The sequence below is a fragment of the Ceratotherium simum genome, chromosome 7 (genome assembly GCF_057802395.1).
Source record: "Ceratotherium simum simum isolate JZ-2026a chromosome 7, ASM5780239v1, whole genome shotgun sequence".
In the NCBI taxonomy this organism is placed as follows: Eukaryota; Metazoa; Chordata; class Mammalia; order Perissodactyla; family Rhinocerotidae; genus Ceratotherium; species Ceratotherium simum.
In genome coordinates this window covers 48,267,140-48,275,068 of record NC_141906.1, presented here as the reverse complement: position 1 = coordinate 48,275,068, position 7,929 = coordinate 48,267,140, and positions in this window count along the sequence as shown.

Below are 7,929 nucleotides of genomic sequence, written 5' to 3'. Positions count from 1 at the left end.
TATATGTATGTATGGGGCAGACACACACATACAAAATGAATGAATCCATGCTAAACTGAACCACGCACACAGGTGATTATGATCTAGGTGTCTTCCTAGACTTACAAACTGCTGCTAAAGTGCTTTCTTCTTCAAAGAGCAGAGCAGAATTGGGGAATGTAAATCATGCTCTTCAAATCAATTTTCTAGACTGTGGGACTGTCCAATAGAACTTTCTGTAATGTTAGAAATGTTCTAGGCCCGGGCTCTCTAACATGGTAGCCACTAGCCACATGTGGCTACTGTGCACTTGAAACGTGGCTAGTGAGGCTGAGGCACTGAATTTTTAATTTCACTTAATTTTAATTGATTTAAATTTAAATAGTCACATGTGGCTATTGGCTGCTGTATTGGACAGCATAGCAGAACCATCACTACATTTATTTATGATACAGTTTTCAAGGAGCTGTCATGTCTCTTGCCCCTTACTGTCTCTTTTGATCCTCACAACAGTCCTGTGAGAAACAGACACCAGGCACCATTAATCTCATTTTACAGATAAGGAAACTGAGGCTCCGAGAGGTGCCCCAGCTAATGACCAAGCTGTGCCTAGAGTCCTGGGCTCCTGAACAATCTGAGGAGTGAGGTTCTTGCCCTCTAGACATCAGAAGATGACTGTGAGGCCCAAATAATGTCTCACCTCGTTGCTACGACTGTATAAAGGGTTGGACAGATGCCAGGAGCTAGCATTGGAGTAGCAGAATTTCCAAGTCCTGATACTAAAGAGCGAATGGTGGCCATTCCCATGGTAGGCCACTAGAGGGGGTTGTTGTCAGAACAGCATGCTCTGACACCAGTTCATTTCCTTTAGTTAGACGTTTTTTAAAGATGGAAAAGATCGCCAACTTCTTGGTGATATTTCCATGTCATATGCAAGCACTGGCTCCAAAATATCTTTCCCTGAAGTCCGAATGCACTTATTAGATTCATATTTTTGACCTAGTTATTTAAAACCAAATTTCCAAAGAATCATTAAACCTTATCAATCATTTTCTGAAAGTAGGCTTGAATAGGAGGAAGAAAGAATATGTGAGTAATGGGAAGAGGAAGAGGGTCAGGGAGGGGCACGATTTATGGAAAGTATCGGTCACTGAAAAGGGAGGGGAAGGGAAAACAAGACAAGCCTCAATTACCAGCCCCATTCTTCTTCTACTGTGACAAAAATAAAACACATAAGGACTTAAGAAAAGGATTCCCATTATCCCACCTGTGGCTGGACCGGGAGGCAAAGAGGGTTGCATGTCCTCCTGAGACAAGGCCTCAGTCTCTGAGTTTTAATATTTCCATTGTATCCCAAGAGGAAACGCTCCCCCTTTGGGTCTTAAGCAACAGCTCTTTCTTATTTCCCTGTTCAAACCTGTGAACAAGTTGGACAGGGGAACAATACTGTCTCCATTCTATTGGAAGTTGAGCCTCAGAGAGCCCAGTGACCTGCCCAAGATCACTCAGCTAGATTACTCTGAAACTGCAGATCCGTTGTAGAACAAGGTCTGTGTGACTCAGCCTGACCAGTATGGTTGTGCAGGTTACGCACTATCCAGTTGCAGGAGGTGATATGCATTTAGGCATCTCCCTAGACGTATATATTTATAATCATAGTTTTCCAACAAATGGCAATCAAGTGTCTTAAGGGAGGGTGCCCTTTTTTCTGATTTGCAAAAGTGCCGTTTGAGCCCTCAGCAGCCCTGGCATGGCTGCAGTCGCTCCTCTCCATGCAAGGAAGTGGAGCCACGATGGGCTGTTCCAGAAGCCCAGAAGATCAGCCAGAGGGCTGCTCCTGCTCAGTTGGTCTCCTCTTGCGCCTTTGCTCAGGCTAATCTCAAAGTCTCCTGAGGCCCTGCTGAATCCCAGCCAGGCGTTAGAGTAGGCATAGAGGCAGAAGGTCAGAGGAAGATGCCCTTTGGTGAAGAAGAATTTGCAAAAAAGAAAAAAAAATCCATCCCCTATTGACCAGGAAAGGAGCAGAAACACCAGTGGGTGATAAAGAGCATGGATTCTGGAGGTAACCAGACTGTGGGCCAAATCTGGGCTCTATCACTTACCAGCTGGCTGACAGGCAGTAGGTTCCTTAGCTTCTCTGAGCCTCAATTTCCTCATCTGTAAATGGTGGTGGTGGTGGGGTGTCACACTTAGGATTAAATAAAAGGCTGTTGTGGGCCGGCCCCATGGCTTAGTGGTTAAGTGTGCACGCTCTGCTACTGGCGGCCCGGGTTCGGATCCCAGGCGTGTACCGACGTACCGCTTCTCCGGCCATGCTGAGGCCACGTCCCACATACAGCAACACAACTAGAAGGATGTGCAACTATGACATACAACTATCTAGTGGGGCTTTGGGGGAAAAAAAGGAGGAGAATTGGCAATAGATGCTAGCTCAGAGCTGGTCTTCCTCAGCAAAAAGAAGGGGATTAGCACGGATGTTAGCTCAGGGCTGATCTTCCTCACACAAAAAAAATAAAAAATAAAAAGAAATAAAAGGCTGTTGTGAGGATTAAATGAAATAACACATATAGAGGACTTGGCATGGTGCCAGGCACAGTCAGGGCTCCATAAAGTGCAGCCACCATTGTTACTGTTGGATGTGAAGTCAGCAGTCAGAGATGTGGACCCAGAGGGCTGGGCCGGGAATGTGGAAGTCATAGACCTAGAGCTGAGAAACCCTCTGCAGTCCTGGGTACAGCCTGAAGAGACTGGGCAGCTGGGGAAAGCAGGCCTTGTTCCACCAAGACTCATCCAGGCATCCCACCCCAAATTCTTAACAAGAAGGGTGTTGAGAGAGAGATGATCTGTCCTGGGTGCTGAGCATCCCTGCATGTTCCTACTAGGTATGCCAAGAATGCAAGGCCCGACTGCTCTTTACCAGACTGTTTTTCAAGGCTGTATTTGCAGGAGGCACCTTTGAGGGATGAGGTAATGTCTCCCTCCGAACAAAGAGCAGGCTTGCTTACCACTCTCTATAAAACCGGTGGCTTCCTCACGCTCAGTGATTCTCAGCTTTGATGCAAACCCACTGCGTGGACAACATTGACCTGGGCCCCTGTGCAACTTGGGGGCATGGGAAACTGATGCCAACATGATGCTCACGCTGCTGCTTTCTGTGCTGTAAATAACAAAACCTTTTTTCTCTGACCCAGGAGTGTCATGTCTTCTACCAGCATTCATGAAACAGTAACAGGTGAGCTTACTGCCTTGGAAGTAGGGTAAAATCTCAGAGCCAGATAGGGGGCTTTGGGAGCCTTCTGGTTAGGAGGAGGGACTATGAGGATTTGCTATTTAGAGTTTTATTTTTTATTTTTGAAGCTGCGTCTGACTATTAAATACACTAGGGGCCAGGTAAAAGAAAAAGAACACAATGAAATTTATCAACACACCTGCCCCTCCTCCCAAAAGTCCCCTTGACATCAGCCCCTTGGATGGGGCTTTATGAGTCAGGCAGGCAGGTGAGCTGGATCAGGAGGCCACGCTACTGGCTGTGTCCTAGAGGATGCCACTGGCCTTGGGGAGGGAGTGGGGGTGTGCAGCCTGTCCGGCCTCCCAGGAACAGGTTTGAGGCTGAGTGGCTCAGATTTCAAGGGATTTCGAAATTGTCTTACATCACTAATCTTCAGCATTATCAAAGGACAGCTGAAACTGGGAATACGAAATCACAAACATCAAGAGTCTCCTTTTTTTATTTTATTAACCATTCTGTGTGTGCGTGTACTTTGCTGTGAGCCGCCTGGAATCCTTGTGGGAAAGACAAAAGATGAAAACAAGCAAACAAACAAATGTCAGAAAGGCAAGAAGCCCAAGGGAGATGCTGGTGAAGTTCAAAAGAGGGGAGAAAAGGCAGTGACAGGTTTTCAGAACACGAAATTGACGTGCTCTGTGAGAGCTGTGTGTAAACAGAAGTTTTGTAAAACTCCCACTTGAAACATGCGGCGGGAAGTGAGGGATGGTTCCTCGCCGGGGGACTCAGGAGGCACGTGGCTGCCCATCAGGAAGGCTGAGTTTTAAAGCCAGGCATATCTATAGTCTTTAATGTTGATTTTTGTTTTTCCAAAGGAAGAAGTAAAGGAAAGAAGCAAAAGGCAGACTTAGCTACAAGAAAGCCTATGGAGTTTATAATATAGAAAGGGGAGAAGCACGTTCACACATCTGGAACCATCAGCATGTTGCCTCAGCAGGTCTTACAACAGTGTCCACAGTGACTGCACACAACAGTCTGGTTTCGAGGTGTTTGGAAGGAAGGTTTTAAGGAAGCCTGAGCGGCGAGGCCACCATGTGTATCCGCTGACCATCCTCACTGTGTGGCACGGGAGGGACGCTGCCTTGGCTGAGCCAGGAGCCCTCCCATACTTGTGCTTGCATTACTCAGGACTCTGAGCAATGGGTTAGCAGGGTAACCCAGCTCGCCCACTCGGGCAAGAGGAGAGATGTTTTGGCTCACTAACCAAATGACCAGAAGGACAGGAGTGCGCCTGGGCCGGGGATGATGGCAACCTGGACAGGAACTCAGCCAGGATGCTCCCTGTCACTCCTCTCTGGTCCATTCTCTCACTGCTCTGCTTCTGTAATGCTGGGTACCCGTCCACCAGACTCCAGCTCTCCCACCAGAGAGGGATTGCAGCCTGGTTCAAGCTGAAAAGGTCCGCATGGAGGGGGGTGTGGAATGCCGGGGAGGACTTTGTGACTGAATGATCTAGCACAGATGCCTGTGTGGTCTGAGGTAAGGAAGAGGAGCATGAAGGAAGGATCCTGGGTCTGTCAGTAGCAGACAGGGGGTGTGGCCTGTGAGAGGAAGCAGCTCCCATCTACTCCTGTGGTGAGGGTCCCAGAAGAAAAGTGAGGGTGTTGGGCACCCCAGGCAATGGAACAACTGGGCATCCCCCACAGTGTGTCAGCCAAAGAGCAGGGCCGCCCTGGAGCTCTGGGGGCTTGGCTCCCTGTTCACTCTGCTGAAAGTACCCGTGGAAGCTTTTATGAAGCCTGCAAAGCCCTTTTGGGGAGCTCCTGCCCTCCTTCATTCCGGCTGTGGGCTGATTCCTTGCAGTCACTTGCTCGCTGGTCCGAGGAGAAGCCTCTCCATGTAGCTTTATCAGCAGCAGCAAGATACCACTTCTCCTGTGGGATGGAAGACTCTGGACGGGGGCCCAGCTGGTAAAAAATGGGCCTAATTCAGAGTCCAAAGCAGTTCCCTCCTATGTTGTGCCTCCCTATGTACAACCATTCCTTTCTCCTTATAGCAGAAGCAGGATGAGGATGAGGATGAATGAGGATGGTAGGCGGGAAGATGCTGAGAATTACAGGTGGCTCTTTCTTCCTTGTTGGCAGCTTCTTAGCCAGCCAAAAGCACGTAAGCCTAAATCCAGGGCCTCCTACCCTCACGGGGACACAGCTGTGTGGCCCTGTCTTGTGCATCAATTGCACCCTTGGTTTGGGGCTAGCTGTCTGCGCTTTCCAGCAACTATGAAGCTGCACACTGTCTGCAAATTCCTCCCTCCCGACCCCCACCTCCCCCCTCATTTCACTGGTTGCTTTATCCCTTGCTTGTGGCTGGGCAGACTGACCCCACCTCCACATCAGCAAGGCGAGTACAAACAAGTTCCCTCTGCAGAAAACAATGCAGATCCCTGGACCATGAGAACGCACAGTCTCTGAGTCAAACCCAGGGAGCCATTGGCACCACCCTCCATGCTAATAACAATAGCTGACATGGATGGAGTGCTTTCTCTGTGCCGAGGTCTGCAGTGCATACTGTCCAGGCTAGTCTCACACTCCTGAGGGGAACCTCTATGAGAAAGGGACTGTATCCTCATGTTGTAGATGGGGACATTGAGGCGCTGCAAGGTTAAGTGACTGGCCCAAGCTCACACAGCTAGTCAGTAGTGGAGCCAGTTTCCCACTGTACCAGAAAGGGAACCACTGTATGGCCAGTGGTGCCACTGAGGGGAGGAGGCCATCAATTTATCTATTCATGTTGTCATGTCACTGGATGGGGAAAGGATTTCACGGCGGGGAGGTAGGGGGTCCCTTGGGGGTGATGTCCTCTCTATGAAACATTAATTAATACCTTTAAGCCCAATAGCAGTAACAATAACAACACCTGTCCCATAGGGTTATTGTGAATATTAAATTAGATGATGCACGTAAAGTGCTTAGCACAGAGCCTGCCACTTGGTGAGTGGTCAGTAACTGTTAGCTCTGACTCCTTGGTATTTGCAGTGCTTTGCAATGACTACCACAGAAAATGCTGGTCATATAGCATCTACGAGGCAGGTACAGTATGAATTCAACTGGTCTGCAAGATCTGTTGATTCAGCTTCCTTTTCAGCTCATAAATTGCCCGTCCTTTTTAGTGGCAGAACAATGACCTTTGAATTAGTCTGTCTCCATGCTTTCCTTCCCACGGCTGATGTGACAGCAGGAAGAGGGAAAGAGACCTTGGGGTCATAGGGCCTGCACACGGAATCCAGCCCTGTCACTTCTCGGAGTGTGATTTTAGGCAGACCACTTAACAGCTCCAAGGCTCAATTTCCTGATATATAAAGTGAGGAGGATAGTACCTTCCTCACCAGTAGAGGGGAGAATAAAATGAGAAAATGTGTGTAAAACTTCAGAGACCGTGTCTGGCATATACCAAGTGTGGCAGACTTTATTTTCCAAAGTGGTCACAGCAATAGCAGTATTTCCAGTTGCTTGTGCTCTTCCAGAACCTTGCCATTTCCACTTGAAGAGGTAAAGTCAACCCCGCCCTGGCCCCCTCCCACTAGAACCCCCGCCAGGCAGGTCCTTGTAAATGCCTTGTTGAATAGACTCGGCAAAAGTGATGCTGCGTGACTTGTCATAAGAGGCAACATGTCTTCTGTCTGGCTCACTTTCTATATCTCAACATGTGCCTTTGACACCTTGAGCTACCACGTAAGAAGTCCAGCCACCCTGAAGCTGCCACGCTGCAGAGATCCCGTGAGTCCACAAAGACGGAGGTGCCCCAGGATGCCCTGCTGTTGTAGTCTTCATGCCTTTAAGCCAGCCCAGCTGAGCCGAGCAGAGATGAACTACTCCCACCAAGCCTGGCCCAAATTACAGAGTTTTGAGCAAAATAAATGGTTGTTCTATGTTGCTAAGTTTTGGGGTAATTGTTACGTGGTCATAGAAACTGAAACACCCAATGCCATTATTGTCCCTTTCTAATAGTGTGTGTACTCTATGCAGCCTTCAGTTGTCTTTCTATAAAACAGCATTGATCAGATCACATTTCGGCTTAGATACACCTTTGTCAGCTCCCAACACACTATTGCCACAGGGCAAAGGCTAGATTCTTTGGCACAGCAGCTCAGGGACCTAGAGGACCCCCAGCCTCATCTCCACCTGCCCCTGCAGACCAGAGCTGCCACGTCCTGAGCAGGCCCTGCCTCTGTGCCTGCTGTTCCCTCTGCCCTCCAAGCTCAGCCCTGTCTCCCCTTCTCATTCATCCACTTCAACTCAGATGTCAGCTGCTTTTCTAGTTCCCCACTCCATTAGACTAACAGAACAATCTGTACAATCCATGAGATTGACACTTACTATAGACGGTATTGTGGTCCCTTCTGGTCTTTTCACACAGACTATGAGCTTGCGGGGAGGAAGGTAGAGCATCTTATTCATCTTTGCACCCTTCATCTAACACTATAAGAGTATGTTGAACTGATGAGTGTGTGTGTGTTACATTTTAACATGTTTCTCAGTGTGAATTATTTACATCTTGAGTTATACGTGATACTATGTATAGTCTTCAATACTGAGAATCCTAAAGAACCAGCTCCTACATGTGTTCTCCACCAGATGGTGATGGGAGGTGTCTTTCCAACCACATATCCCAATGCAAAAGGGACCTGCATTTGCTGTCAACTGTTATCCCTGGGGAAATGTCCC